The 15214-nt window shown below is 43.4% G+C and overlaps 1 protein-coding gene across 2 annotated transcripts in view; it reads right to left on the bottom strand.

Moving 5' to 3' along the window:
- The window catches only part of PTPRG (protein tyrosine phosphatase, receptor type G), a 486631-nt gene that overhangs the window by 49983 nt on the left and 421434 nt on the right, over window positions 1–15214 (bottom strand). The gene's annotated exons all lie outside the window — the stretch shown is intronic.

Here is a 15214-nt window from a genome sequence, read left to right as displayed (position 1 = left end):
CATTTTTCCATCGTTTTGGACAGAGTAGTGAATGGTTACATGCCTTTTTTTTTTAGGGAAATTTCCCTCTACTAACTGTCCCAAAGCCGTAAAAAAAAATCTCCAAACTAAGGGAAAATAAGGGGATATCCCTTTGGACTGTTGCCACCAGAACAGGTGTCCCCATTGGAATATTACTCCTCACCTCTCGCTCTGTCACAACTGTAAAATGTTGGTACCCGCCCCCCCCTCCCAATCACTTTCTTTCCTGGTGACAAGATGCCCACACATGGGCTGTTTACTGGCACAATGCATGCCCAAAACTAGCCTAAAGCCAAGACAAAGATGCGTTGGTGGTCTGCTCTGCCGGTGCATCTCCAGCTTCAGAACATTATTTCCTCCAGACACATTTCAAATCTCTTGAGACACAAGAGGTTAGTTAAAATGCATGAGTAGCTGTTTGATAAATGGCACAAGTACTCAGGGCAGTTTGGGAATAGACTGCATGAAACCAGACAAGATTTTTGCCCTTCAAGGTTATTTGAAGTTCAAGGGGTTCAGAAAACAACAAAAAAAGAACACAAATGTCATGTCTGACTCACTTAAAATTGTATTTATTAGCTTATTGTCTCATTGTTCAGGATCTCGAGTGGCGATCGGTGTTTTAAATCTGTTTTGTTCTCATCATTGTCATTAGAGACAGCCTTTCTGCAGGAGTCTAGCGACCCAGTTTTCTTTCTACAGTAACACGGACTGGCAGAGTCTCATGGAGTTATATATCCTCTACTATGTAACTGCTTGAGACTGGACGCTCGAATACATGATACCATTTCTTATTAAATCAAAAGGAAGAAGTCAAATTTACGGCCATCTTGGGTGGATGGCTCTTTATAATACACAGAACACTTTACAGCCGGGGTGTAAAGTAAATATTCTTATTTTTTTTTTCCTATTACCAAGCGTTTCATTTTGTAAGTGTGAAGTACAACAATAGAAGTGGACCTTCAATTTAAAAAAAAAAAAGTTAACTGAAAGTGTATATAAATCGTGGGCTGCTAAATATAACATTCAAATCATTTTGTTATAGGTGTTCAATAAGTGCAAAAAATACATTAGGATTCTGCCAGACATTGTGGGAGCTGACAACTACCTGAGGAGATAAAGGGAGGTCTGTATTCTTTGTAATCCATCAGAAATGAATTGGGCAGGGCTGACACCACATGCTCAGGATTTCAGAGCTCATAAAACACTGTGTTGTCAGGTCAAACAGGAAGGTAGGTTCACACTATATGCATATGTATTGCAGAATTATACTAGATTTTTTTTAATTATTTTGCCTTGACATATGCTTTAAAGTCAACCTGTCATGTCCAGCAAAGTGCATAAACCAATGTCAGTACTTAGGGTGCTAACTGGTACCAGTTCTTCATCTCATATCATTGCCTTTGTGTCTAGGGCAACACCCCATCCAATGTCCAGACTATATTCAGGGTCTCACTGCCTCGGTTGAGAAGACACCTGGATCCAATGTCCAGACTGTATTCAGGGTCTCACTGCCTTGGTTGAGATTATGCTTCGCCACCTCCAGGCTCTAGCCCTACACCACTTTATTCAAATGGGAGAAACTCAGTGGTCCGGGGATCAGAGCCTGACTGGCATGGACAGTGGCCTAATCTTGGCTTTGAGAACAGCCCATGCTCCATATACAGCAATGGCCTAGGCCTTAGGGTGTTCCCCTAGCACAAAGGAACATAATAATTGTTCTCAGAAGACAGTCATAGTTATCTGGTGCCCACACCTGATTAGGAATATTACTTTAAACACTTTAATGGGCAGGTTTCCCTTCAAGCTATATTATCAATCTTCATATTAACTAGAGTAACAATATATTAAACCTCACCTTCGACAGACGTCATGTGAACAAATGCCTTTGGCTTGTAACCAGCAATGGAGGGAGCCAGGAGCACCAGATACATTAGAGCCCCAGACAATGATCGAAAAAAAGTACCTTAAGGTAACAACAGGACTTCCCAGCCACAGCATGAGCAGCTCTCTATTGCACATTAAATTGCGTTCCCTGCCTCTTATAGTCTCATTAGATAGTGAATTGCCAAATGATGGTTTGATGCTGATTGTCTCACAGCTAGGTCCATTATGTCCATACAACCATCCTGCCTTTAAATGGTTCTATTCACTGAGACTGGCAGAGGGGTATTACAAGGAACTGGTAAGAAGCAGAGAAGTTTGAAACCAGTTTTTTTTCTAGGCACTGGTCACATCCAAACGTTTGACCTCTTTAAACACGTATAGAGTTCTGAGAAGACCTACAAATCCTCTTAAAACTGGTCAGTAAATACTTTAAAAGTTGCAAATACAAATTTGACATTAGAATTGCAAACAGGCCGTGCGGAGAGGTTATTTAGTTCTCTCTGGAAATAGCACGAGGTGAAGGTCAAGATAAAGTCCCTTTGCTCAGTGATGGGAAACATATTGGAACTGAAGAAAATTGGATAGGCATTTTTTCCCATCTATATAATGGCTTCTAGGGTCCGGCATTCAATCAGTGTAACAATCTGTTCCATTTAAGAAGAGGACAAAATACGGGAGTGGGTGCGCTGGTTGGGAGGAATGATAGAACAGCACATCTGTTACTGCAAATTCTACCAACGATCCTTTCCAATACCAGTGATCTGATCTAGGAAGCATCACACTAGAAAAGCAAAGCCAAAGCTGTCTGCTTGAAATTATTTAATGACAACTTCAGTCTGCTTAAAGGAGCACCAACAGAAATGACTGTATTCCAACTGTATACAGCTTATGTATCTAATGACAGTCTTTAATATACAGTAAACTCAGTTATCCTGTATTCGACTAACCAGAAAAAAATACCCTGTGTACTCATTGTTCTGCAGACCTGCAGCATGTATCACCATGTAGCATGTGGCGCCATCCACTATCACTGCAGCACCCACTTTAAAAGGGACATACCAGTAAGGAGTGCGGTGGGGACCCCTTTGAGACCATCTTGCCTGTGCATTGTTAAAAAGGGTTCAGATCTAAGATTTAGGGCGCCATTTACCAAAGCAGCATTATGACCTTAGGCTACACTTTTACAGAGCACAGCAATGTGCTATACAAATGGGCATTGAGCTCCAATGGCATCAAGAGGAGAGCCCAGTCAGGTGACATCAAATTTGTATGACCGCCTCCCCTCCCAAAAAAAAGTTGGGTCGGAGAAAACTCTGCGGGCACACCATGGACTGCATTTTATGAGTGGCACTTAAAGGAGAACTATGGGGTTAGGGCTTTTCCCTATAGTTCTCCTAAGGGTAACGGGAGGACACAAACTAGCGTCCTCCCATCACCCTAAGCTCAGTATACCGTGAGCTACAGCTCGTGGTATACTGAGACACCGCAGCTGAAGCGGATCCTGACAATTATGTCTGGATCCGCCCAGCTGCGTGAGTGACAGCTGGCTCTGCCTATCTAGAGGCAGAGCCAGCTGTACCCGCCCCCTCCCCCGTCTGTTCCGCCAGTCAGCGCTGGCAGATCGGAGCGGGGAGAGGGGAATCCAGCCCCTCCCCTGTCACGGCAGAGAGCCGTGACAGGATCGAGAAGTGAGCGAACGCCGGTATGTGTTCGCTCACCTCCCGATCTACTGAGCCGAACTGCCTCATTGTCACAGGTCGGCTAGAACTATGAGGATGAGTGAAAAGAAGTTCCCTCATCCTCATAAAATGCAGGGCATGGTATGCTGAATAACTTGTAGTGTTCAGCAGAGAGCGGTATTCATGCTCCATTTTAAATTGCCCCCCTAGCCCCACAGTGTATTGAGTAACTGTAATTTTTTGCAAACCATATTGTCAGTTAAAGACAAATCTTGCTCTCCTTCACCAGGGGAAAAAGAGAGAAGGGAATGACAGGTACATGGTTCACACACCATGGTAAAACCCCCAACTGAAAGCAAGGATTTTTGTACTGGAAAAATGTGTGAAGACCTATAAGAGACAAGATCGGGACCCACACATAAGGGTAAATGTGAAATATATGCATACTACGTCCATCACCAACAACGTATACAAAAGATGGAGTGACACTTTAAGCAATCAATAAACTCCTTGTAAATAAGTCATGGAACGGAAATCCATTCTTTTTGATCCTTTGTGGCTACACAGCGGCAATATTATAACACTGTTAAATATTAATTCCCGCTAATGAAGTAGCGGTATAGATTTTATTAAGCTGAATAATAAGGGAAGGCAGACAAATGAATCTCGACTTCAGCCAGACAAAACACATACTTGAAAAGACAGCCTTCTCCATCACAGGGGGCTATTCAACAGCATCAAACGCTGAGCACAGAAGGACACTAAGAAGTCAAATTTCTTTTCTACCTCCTCCTTTACACTTTCCATTTCCCATAAAGCTAGACCTTCCTAAGGTATGATTATGTAGACAAAAGGAGGCAGGCCAGATGGGAATCAATACGAGTTGCTGACATTGATTAGTCAACGAGAACAGCGGTGAGGATTTTAATTACAGCTGGGAGTCAAAACACTGTCAGGAATTCGAACTGCAGCATCTAATTAGGCAATTCTTTTATATTTAATATTATGAATGTGGGGAGGACAACATATTATCTTGCCATTATTGCCAGTTTACTCCAAGGCATAAATCTTGCAAATACATAACACAGCAGCGTTTTCCGTTTCCCACTGTAAATATAGAACTATGTATTATATGCTGAACTGCATGGTTAGTAGTTTTCTTTACAAAAAAATAAATTGTACATAGCAACAGGAAGCACAATTTGCAGAAAGGGGATTTTACACTTGAGGCATTTGTTTGTTATTTCCCATGCTGGCTCCATTGGCATGACTGAGATGGGAGGAGGCTGCAACGTCAAACACCACGTGTGCCTTTAACGCAGAACAATGGAGGAGCTTTCTTCTGCGTTTTTTTTGTATAGTGTGCCATTTGGTTTAATTAACTATTTGGAACTCAGAGCATTTGATGAACATTTCAGCAGATACAAACCCAATCATAAGATTTCATGTAAATGTTAACATGATATTGTAATTTATGTAATTTCAAATGTTGTCAATCAATTTAAAATCTGTAGTTTTTATTAAAATAGTACCCAGGGATCCTGCCATGAAGGTCCTTGCTCAGGCACTGCCTGTTAAGGCCTCATTCACACAAGAAATAGGCCGGCTTGTACAGCTCCGTGCTGCGTGCGCGGCCGTATCGGGCAGCTCCCGGGAAGGACAGGTGATTAGTACGCAGCCCATGTCCTTTTCTATGGGAGTACGCGGCCATACACCCCCCCCCCCCCCCCTACGCTCACCTCAAGTGCAGGTCCGTACGGGTGCAGGTGTCCCGGCTCGGGCGCAGACAGGATCCATCCTGTCAGCGTACGAGTACGCTCACACGCACGGATGTACAGCGCGGGTGAGCGTAGGGCGGCATACGGCTGCGTAGTCTCATAGAGAAGGACGGGGGCTGCGTACTAAATCACACGCAGCACCTGTCCTTCCCAGGAGCTGCCCGATACGGCTGTGCACGCAGCCTAGAGCTGTACGTGCCAGCCTTTTCTCGTGTGAATGAGGCATAAGTGGTAACAAATGTGTCCTTCAATGTCAACTTGTTGCATGTGCCCCTGGTGAAGAATACAAGCAGGTGTGCTGACACACATTGTGCAGACATGGTCCATTGTCAATATAAGGTAGCCGGTCCAAACTAATGATGCAGTTGATGGAGGAGCAAGTATATGTAAACAGGAAGTGGCTGAAAGTAGATAGAGGAGATCAGTAGTATGAGTAGTAGAGATTAAAAGCAAAACTTATTTTATGGGGGACAAAACTTGAAATTTGTTTATGATACACACTGCTTTAACAAACTAAATGCCATCAGGTAATAGTTTAGATGTGCTGTCAAAAAAAAAAAAATTTACCAAGAAGTGGTAGTTTAGTTTTAGCTAGAGTCTGCTCTGCTAGGCAAAACCAGCCCTCGGCTTCTTACATGCCTTGGATATTCCAAAAGCAATTTGCCCTAATTTCTGATTTTGTTCCTGTTCACTTGAGAGTTCTTGGTGTTTCACCCACATTTGTATGTTCCAGCTTATCCTGGTACCTTCTGCATAATATAAAATAAACCAATCCAACGGGGAGAGTTGGAGCCTCAAAATGTCCGAACATCCACACACGATTTGCAGACCCAGGTGACTCAACTGTCTAGTGTCTAACGAAAACCGAAATGAGTTTTGAGTGGACTGACCGTTTAAGATTGTGTACCTGACACCTAGTCTTGATGTCGGTGTTTACAGTCTTATATGGTTGCCAGATGTCTCACCAAGAACAATGGGTGGTGACACATCTGCTCATCCTTACAAGCAGGAACCACCACTTAAATCTCTGTATGATAATGAGCTTCAGCAATTAGAAGCTTTTCTTCTCCATTAAGAAGAATACAATTAATTTTAGCAAAGTGTTTGGATGGTCTTAATCCAACGCTAAAGTGATAAGAATGCCAGGGGTTCAAAGACTTTGTTCTTGTCCACATGGAGGTTTTGGATGTTCCTACCACATTTGTGTCTTCCAGCTAATCCAGTTATATTCTCCATAATATAAAATAAATCAATCAATCCAAAAGGAAGAGTTGGAACCCCTGATAACATCTACAGAAGATATGCAGATACAGGAGAGGTAACTCTCTAGCATCTAACAAAAACTGAAAATAGCTCTTGAGTGGACTGACCGTATAAGATTTTGTACCTGACACCTGGTTTTGATGTCGGTGTTAACAATGCCATATGGTGGTCAGATGTCTCACCAAGAACAATGGGTGGTGACACATCTGCTTATCCCTAAGGCCTGGTTCACACCTGAACGTTTTGTAGCGCGTTCAACGCTCGACGAATGCTCTACAAAACGCTCAAACATCTAAATCCCATTGTATTGAATGGGTCTGTTTCACACCTTGCCGTATTTCCGCCCGTCCGAACGCGATACAAAACGGCCTACGCCCAAAGAAGTACATGTACTTCTTTGGGGCGTTCTGGTCTCGCGTTTCCATTGGGATACAGCCAAGTAGCCCTCGGAAACGGGCGTTTGTCGCACGGTTTTTTACCGCGAATCGCGGTAAAAACGCGCATATTCAATACGCCTAGGTGTGAACCCAGCCTAAAAGCAGGAGCCACCACATAAATCTCTATATGATAATGAGGTTCTGCAATCAGAAGCTTTTCTTATTCCCTATGCAAGCACTATACAGCCTGATAGTAGTAAGTGATCCATAGGTCAGGTACATTACTAGCAAAGGCCGTCTACAGCATCTTTCAAAATTCTGAACTTCCTGGATAAAACTGGTCTGAGCTGAGAAGGTTACTAAACCAATATTAAGATCCTTTAGTCATTTCTACACTCTTGCAGAAGTATACAATATTATTCAGGTGTTTAGGTTGTCTTAATGCGACACTAAAGTTATAACGCCAACACAGTTGTGTCCGGTGGATATGTCCAGTTGCCATTCAGTAGGGTTTCTACAATTATAAGATCAGTACTAAACAGCATTTTTGAAAATAGCAAACTATGTTACAAGTGCAAATTTAAATTGAAAACTAGAAGGGAAATACGCCAACAGCACCATATTGCATGGTGTCACATCGATGGCTATAGGAAAGCTAACCAGTGACCTATTCCAATATGTTAGTACAATACTCTACCTCCTCCAAGGTGTACCATAGCCCTGGTCAGTACCCACAGTCATCATAGGCTACGGCTAGGGTTAAGGCCCTATTTAAAGCTCAAATACTGTTTAGTATGGTTGTTACAGTATAGAGATATCATCGTAATTGTCCAAACTGGCTGTTTTTGGTTGTGGGTATTTCAAGCAGGGGCGCAACTAGAAATCACAGGGCCCCATAGCAAAATTTTCTAGTTATACCCCTTGCAGAGCACACTCGACATCCCACCTGAGAGTGAACTTGCAGAGCCCACCATAGACTCTCTATGGTGGGCTATGCAGGGTCACCCTCAGGTGGGCTGGTCGCACTCCTTACCTGTCTACCTCCTCTTCCTCCACGGTCGCTGATGGGCCCCGCTTCCGACCACTGGCCCTGCCTCCTCCTCCACTGCCGCTGCTTGCTCTCATTGACTCTGTGGAGAGGAACGCGCTGCTGCACAGATTACTGTCAGTGATCTGAACAGCGGCGTGTTTGTCTTCAGCTGCCAGTGAAAGCCACCAGCAGAGGATCCCAAACCGACCCAGGGCCCCATAGCGGCCGCCTGGGTCGCTATGGTGATTGTTACGCCACTGATTTCAAGTCTATGGGTGCTTGTAAAGACTTCTGGCTAATGGAAAAATAAAGACAGGGCAGAAAACCAACTCTAGTTACTCTGGTTTCCCCACAAAGTGAATCTGTTATGTATTTTTAGGGAATGATGAGCATGCAACCCTTCTCATACCTGGAAATACTGGTGGTTGGCGATTGGCTGCTCAAGCACCAGAGCTGTCACATAGGTTGGGGGGGGGGGGGGGGGGGGCGAGAATCTTCAGCCCTGTGCAAGATCCAAGTCATGACTTGGAGTTCACACAGGGCTTCCACTCTTTATTCCGAAAGGCTGAATGAAGCAGCAGGAAAGCTAAGGAGTATGTGCTGCACCAGAGCTGCCTGTTCATGTTTCCCCTCAACCAGTTTTCAAAAGCATTAATGGGAATGGTTGGTCAAACCAGCATTTGTGTTTATGGAACCATCATGCTAATGTGGTGACTCTAATTTTTAAGGGCACCTTTAATTGTGGCTCATGTACTGTAATCAAGCAATGCATTTATCATTCACTGTATTAATGGATGAGGTTTTGTTTCTGAGTGACACTTCAGACAGATATAAGAATGCCACCATCAACCTAGTGAAACAAAACATACATGGAAGCGCACAACTGTAATGTGGTCAGGTCTCTCACTTACTGACTTTGTGGAAGATGGTGTGCATAGACTCTTCAAAAAACCGGGAGAGGAGAGGAGTTTAACCATCCACCTAGTGATGGGTTTTAAATCATAAAGCAAGGAAATGTATTTCTACACAGATCTAGCATAAGTACCATCGGGCTCATGTTGACTGGCGATGATTTCCTGCAATTGACATGCATTCAGAACACATCTCAAATGCAGGTCAGCAAAACCATATTGACTTTAATTGTGAAGTACACATGGCAGATCAGAAGCTGTGTTTGATCTGCTTTACATTGCACTGCATATCTTTGGACGGAGCATGTCCTATTGAGATGCGTTTGAACAAAGCAGGGCATACACAGCTTTTTCCTGTCAAACGCTTGAATAGCAAATGCATTGTTTGAAAAGATCATCCTAAGACAGCCGGGCTCTACTTCATTCTAGACGCTGCCCATCTAGCACTGAAAATGTCCTGAGAGGAGGAGAGAAGAGATCTCTGTGTTGCTGCTCCCTAATTGTCCAGTAACAGCCTGGGGTGGGTCCTAGACTAGGCTATATTGCTTAAGTGCAGTATAGTCTGCTGAGAGGTCTCTACAAGTGCAGGATCTTGCTATACTATAAGGACTTGTTCACACCGAATGCGGTAGCTGCTGGAACGCACCGCAATCCCTCACAAAACTTCCCCCTGTGTTCTGGGGTGGGAGGGGGCGCGGCTTGGGAAGTTTCGTGAGGTATCGCGGTGCATTCCAGCAGCTGAACAAGCCAGGCAGGGGTGCCTGAATCAAGTAGAAGCAAATTACAGATCTTAAAGTACTAATCAGTTCACAATATATGTATTTCCACCCTATATTTAGCGGTTTGCCAGCCATTCAGCTTTAAATGACTAATTCCCATTAATTCTACTCTCAACCTTTTGTTCGTCCTACTCATTGCCTGTTCCTATCTTGTAATCCTCTTTGCAACCATTTGCATTAGGATGTCAGAAGTCTATTCTAAACAAGTGTGACAAATGCAAAGTCTAAGGAAACGTCCTCTCCCGCCCTACGCACATAAATAATATTTCTAGATTTTATTTAAAGAAATGCTGATGAATTTATTTTTCAAACAGGCGTTTTTATGACAGGTCCATTAACATCACTATGGAAGCCATTTATAGGGACTTTCTGCCAATGCATTGATTTGTTCCTGACCTCCTATCACCTTTACTAGACACAAAGCATCTTTTATTCAGCTTTATTATGGGTTTTTCTAGCCAACAAAATGTAAATGTTCAGGAAACCTGTTTATGTTGTTTGCCCCAGGATAGGACTCTCTGCTGTCTCTTCAGGAGTATCAGGAGAGCAGCGCTGTATCATGTGATGCCATTTCAGACTGGATCACATGGCAATCATCTAAACAGAACATCAGACCCCAGCAGATATCTTTGTGCTCCCTTCATCACAATAGGACTTGTTTGGAATCATCATCTATTGCTCCACAGTGAAGAGATGGCTCAGCAGGAGGCTGCAGGACTCATACACAATTACATGAATAAAGGTGTATGAAAGGCTTCATTCATACTGGCGTGCTTTGTTTGCAGTGCATGCGCAGTCCAGTTTGTCTATATTGGGTCATGTTTGAGCTTATGCACACTGCATTAAAAAAATAAAGATCATGCTACATTTTGAAAATTCTAATGGCCTGGTTGTCATTTTCATCCTCTAGAGTTAGTCCGTGTTCACACTTTGGCATTGCATGAACAAGTGCCAAAAGCATGTCATGTGTGCGCACTGCCACACGTTCACACATGCCAAAAACGTGCAATGGGATTGTGGTGCCATTACTTGTTACTGACACCCCAAAGTGGTGATCTTCTGGCGTTGTGGGGGTTGGGATCAGTGATTGCGCCTGTGAACCATTGGCGGCGCTCGCCCTATCCTTCCTCCCTTAATGAACAAACTTTCCCAGAATGCAAAGAGTTCTGTGACTGGAGGAGGAGGATCCTGTCTTTCATGCACCCATCCTCCACTCACATGATGATTTGCATTCTGGGAAATAATACTACAAGTTCTGTGAATGGGCAAGAGAGAAGGAAGGGGAGGTCGAGTGGTGCTGATGGTTCACAGTTTTAGCTGCTGATCCCAACCCCAGCAGCGCTGTAGAATCAGCACTGTGGGAAGTATTCGGCATCAGTGGAGGAAACATTTCAACACTAAGCAGCAGCCAGCAGGACATGCGACTCACTTCATTAGGTAAGCTCCACGTTCTTCGTGATGCATACAATAAAAAAAACAGCCACAGAACGTTATGCATTCTGGGAAAGTTTTGTGAATGAAAGAGAAGGGGAGGGTGGACAGTGGTTCTGATGGCTCACGATTGCTGATCTAAACCCCCGCAGTGCCAGGCCAACAGAGGAAGATTTCTACAGTAAGCAGCAGCTAGCAGTACACAGGACTCACTTCAGAGGTAACTTGTGTCCCTGGTGCTGCATATCCAGAAAACAAAACTTCAGCTTTACGCTTTTCTCAAGTATAGGACAGGTGTGATGTCTCATGGGCATTTACATGGGCAGGTACTTCTGGCATGCTGAGGGCAGTTACCCAGGTTCCTGAATAAGACAAATACACCACCTGGAGTTAACTAAGTAAAAAGGTCAGAACCTTCTGTTGGATAATTAGTTTAGGTTCAGCAACAATAAGTCCCCAAAAAAATGAGGTCAGCTGCCTACCTGAATATACTGAATGATCAGGTTTTTCCATCAATTGATTTTTTCTTCCCTGATGGCACATTGGGCATATTCCAAGATGACAATGACAGGATTCACCGGGCTCAAACTGTGAAAGGGTGATTCAGGGAGCATGAGACATCATTTTCACACATGGATTGGCCACCACAGAGTCCAGACCTTAAAGGGGTTCTAAACCCTCTGTTTTTTTTTTTTGCCTATATCTACTGCTAACAAGCAGTAGATATAGGCAAGAAGTTTTAAAAAAAACAAAAAACCGCTTTAACTAGGTTTAAACTTACCTCGTTATCGCTGTGCGCTTCCCCGCCGAGAATCAAGAACTGCTCGTACGGCCGCAAAGGATCTTGGGGTGGGCGCATGCGCAGTTCCGATTCTCGGCTGGGAGACCAGCAGAGACGCAAGGTAAGTCTATGGACGCGTGCACCCGCATGCAGACACCGCTGGATCGGAGGGACAGAGCAGTCAGTGCTGGATCAGAGACCCGCCACACCGCTGGAGGGACACATGAAAACATCAGGAAAGAAGATCGGAATAAGAGACATCATTTAAGGTAAGTGCTGACATTAACATGGGGGGGAAGGAATTTTTTTTTTTAACTTTAATGTCACTTTAACCCCACTGAGAATCTTTGGAATGTGCTGGAGAAGACTTTACACAGTGGTCTGACTCTCCCATCATCACTACAAGATCTCGGTGAAAAATGAATGCAACTATGGACAGAAATAAATGTTGCGACATTGCATAGGCTTATGGGAACAATGCCACGGCGAATGCGTGCCGTAATCAAAGCTAAAGGCGGTCCTACAAAATATTGAGAGAGTGCGTGACTTTTTTTTGGCCAGGCAGTGTATATATTTGTCCCCAGGGTTCCTAAATCCAATGTAACCTACAATAAAGAATCCCTCCCGTCTTATCCAACTTAATTTACTATTATTGAGCCAAACACATAAAAGTACAAACTACAGGATAATCCATCATGAAAGACTGCGATCTATATGAAATGGGTCTCTGTTACTTCAGGACATCACTAAATGAGATACTAAGTGCCTTAATTCGCCGGGAAGGATCAAGGGGTCCTAATGATGGGATTCACATGAAGTGATGCGTGTTCCCACTGACAGATCTCAGCTGGAAAATAGGATTGGGCAGGTGTTGCACAGAAGAAGGAGATAGGATTATATGGACTGACTGCACAATGAATTGTCAAGTAATTTGCTGCCGTAACGAAGGAATTCCGTTTTAGCTGAAAGCGACTCCTAAAGTACAGAGCTACAGGAACTGGTGGCCATTTTGAAATTTCAAGCAGATCCAATTTGCAACTGGATGCACTTTGCATCATCATAAAGAATTGTCTTTATTAATAAAAATACGGTTTTAATCTTTTTTTGCATCTCAGTGCTGCCGATCTCTTCCAGCCACTTCCTGCCTACAAGAAGCATTGGCTGCACATCATTGCTCTGGACTGGTTTCCGGTTGTGACAACTGTGGACCAGGCCTGCACCATGTGTGTGGGCACTGCTGGTTGAAGTCTCAACAAGACACTTGTGTGACAGGGTGATAACGCAGGCGCACCATCGGGAGACAGTTGTCAGGAAGAGCCTATACAGCAGGATCACTTGGTAGTCTTTCATGATTAAAAAAGTTTGTAAACACCTTTTTGATATAACATTAGGATTTGATATAAAATTAATAAATAGCTCCTGACTGTCTCTTGTTTGGAAGCAAATCCCTCTGTCCCTCTTTCTTTCAAAGTCGTCCCTCTTTTTGGTCTGATGCATAGACCTCTATAATAGATGTACTATTTACCAGCCAAAAATATTCAACTGCACTAAACCTCCCCTACAACTTCAAATAGGTTTCCTCTGAAGGATTACTGAACAGGAAGTTAGCAGTGTTGGAAAACATCATCCACTCATTGTAATAGCTTTATCTAAATATTTTGTTAAAAAAGAGTGGGGAAGAGTTAGGATTTGTCTGCGGTCCCATTAAGGAGAGTTTTCCATACTTCCTGTTGCGTCACAGGGACGGGAAAGTGAGGAGGAATCACCCTATTGGGGACACAGTAAAACATTTTTAATTACCTTTAGGCCCTACTCACATCAGCAATGCCATGTGCAATGCCCAGTACGGTGCTGATGCGCCAATCCTAGCACACGGCGCTGTCTACTTTCGTTACAACTTTATTGAAATGTCACAGGTGGGCAGATAGAGGTGTGAGGTGGTTGTTCCATGTCGTATCCTGCTACGAATGGTGAATGGTGCCCATCTGTGACCAGGCAAATTGCCTTGCCTTGTCTTCTGTTGTGTTGGGGCTGCGCTAGTAAAAACGGCCAGTGCAGCACCAACACATATGGTGTAAATCTGTTCTAGGGGTAAGTTCAAATAAGCAGTAAACTAGCACCATGTGCATATTTCAATCTTTATACAATCTCCATAACAGGAACGTCTTTCATAAGGCATGATCCAAAAGGTATCACGCCTGTACTGTATTAGAAAGCATGTTCCTAATAAAGAATGTGAGAAGGATGAGAGCACCAAGGTGAAAATGTTAAGTCTAGTAAATATTTGTTTTGGGGGCTCACCGGTCCCCCTTCATCATTTATGTGGAAACCTGAGCTGGAATAATTATGTGATATCTGAAAGAGTACCAGCAGATGTGGGCCGGCAGCACTGCTCATAATAAAGAGGCTGCACACAGATGGATTTGTTGCCGGCTTGATGCTTAGGCATGCACAGAAAATTAATGCAGCCACCACATCTAAGGATTGGTAAGTTGCAATATATTACATTTTTAGTTTTGGGTTTAAATACTCTTAAGTTTCACCTGGATCAGCCAGAACAACTGATGAAACTTTTTAAGAGTTCATAGAACGATATTTCCAAAACTTCAAAACTTTTCATACGTACGTTTATGAACATTGTACATGTGTAGTTGATCTTTAAAGTGTATATCTCTAGCCAGAACCTTTTTTCTTTCTAGTTTTGGACAGTGTGGAGGAAGGGTTTAAACCTGTCAGATTTTTCAGTGTCCCTGCTGGGGTCACCCGTTCTAATCAAACTTTTATGGTCGTCACTGCAACAGACGGTTAGGGGAAATTTTACAATGGGGACACCTGCTCTGGTAAGAATTGGGAGATTTCCTATCACATTACAGAGACTTCCTTTCGTGTCTCTTGAACAGGAAGTGAAGAATAGAAATCTGGCCATACACTGTTCAAATTTTATTTGGCCGCAGTTTGATCAGTGTGTGACTCCCCCCACACCCCCTCCCCCCCCATTCCACAAAACTTGATTTTTCAATTGAATTTTGTCAAAGGGGCTGGTTGGAAAATTCTCAGCAGTGGTATTCTGACAGCGGCACACCCGCTGCTGTAAAAATACAAAGGGATGCTAAATAGCAAAGATCGATTTTTAGAGCATTTTTAAACCAGCAGGGCTCAAAAAGGAAAAACTATTACACTATAAAGATAAGTTCTAAATGGTTACTATGCCACCGGCAATTGTTTTTTTTTTTTTTTTTTTAAGAAGGCCCAGGACAAAATCACAAGCTGCTTCATT

Source organism: Nanorana parkeri, unplaced genomic scaffold (assembly GCF_000935625.1).
Source record: "Nanorana parkeri isolate BGI_ZX_2015 unplaced genomic scaffold, ASM93562v1 scaffold9, whole genome shotgun sequence".
In the NCBI taxonomy this organism is placed as follows: Eukaryota; Metazoa; Chordata; class Amphibia; order Anura; family Dicroglossidae; genus Nanorana; species Nanorana parkeri.
Note: the sequence above shows the minus strand (reverse complement) of the source record. Positions and strands in the feature narration are given on the sequence as shown.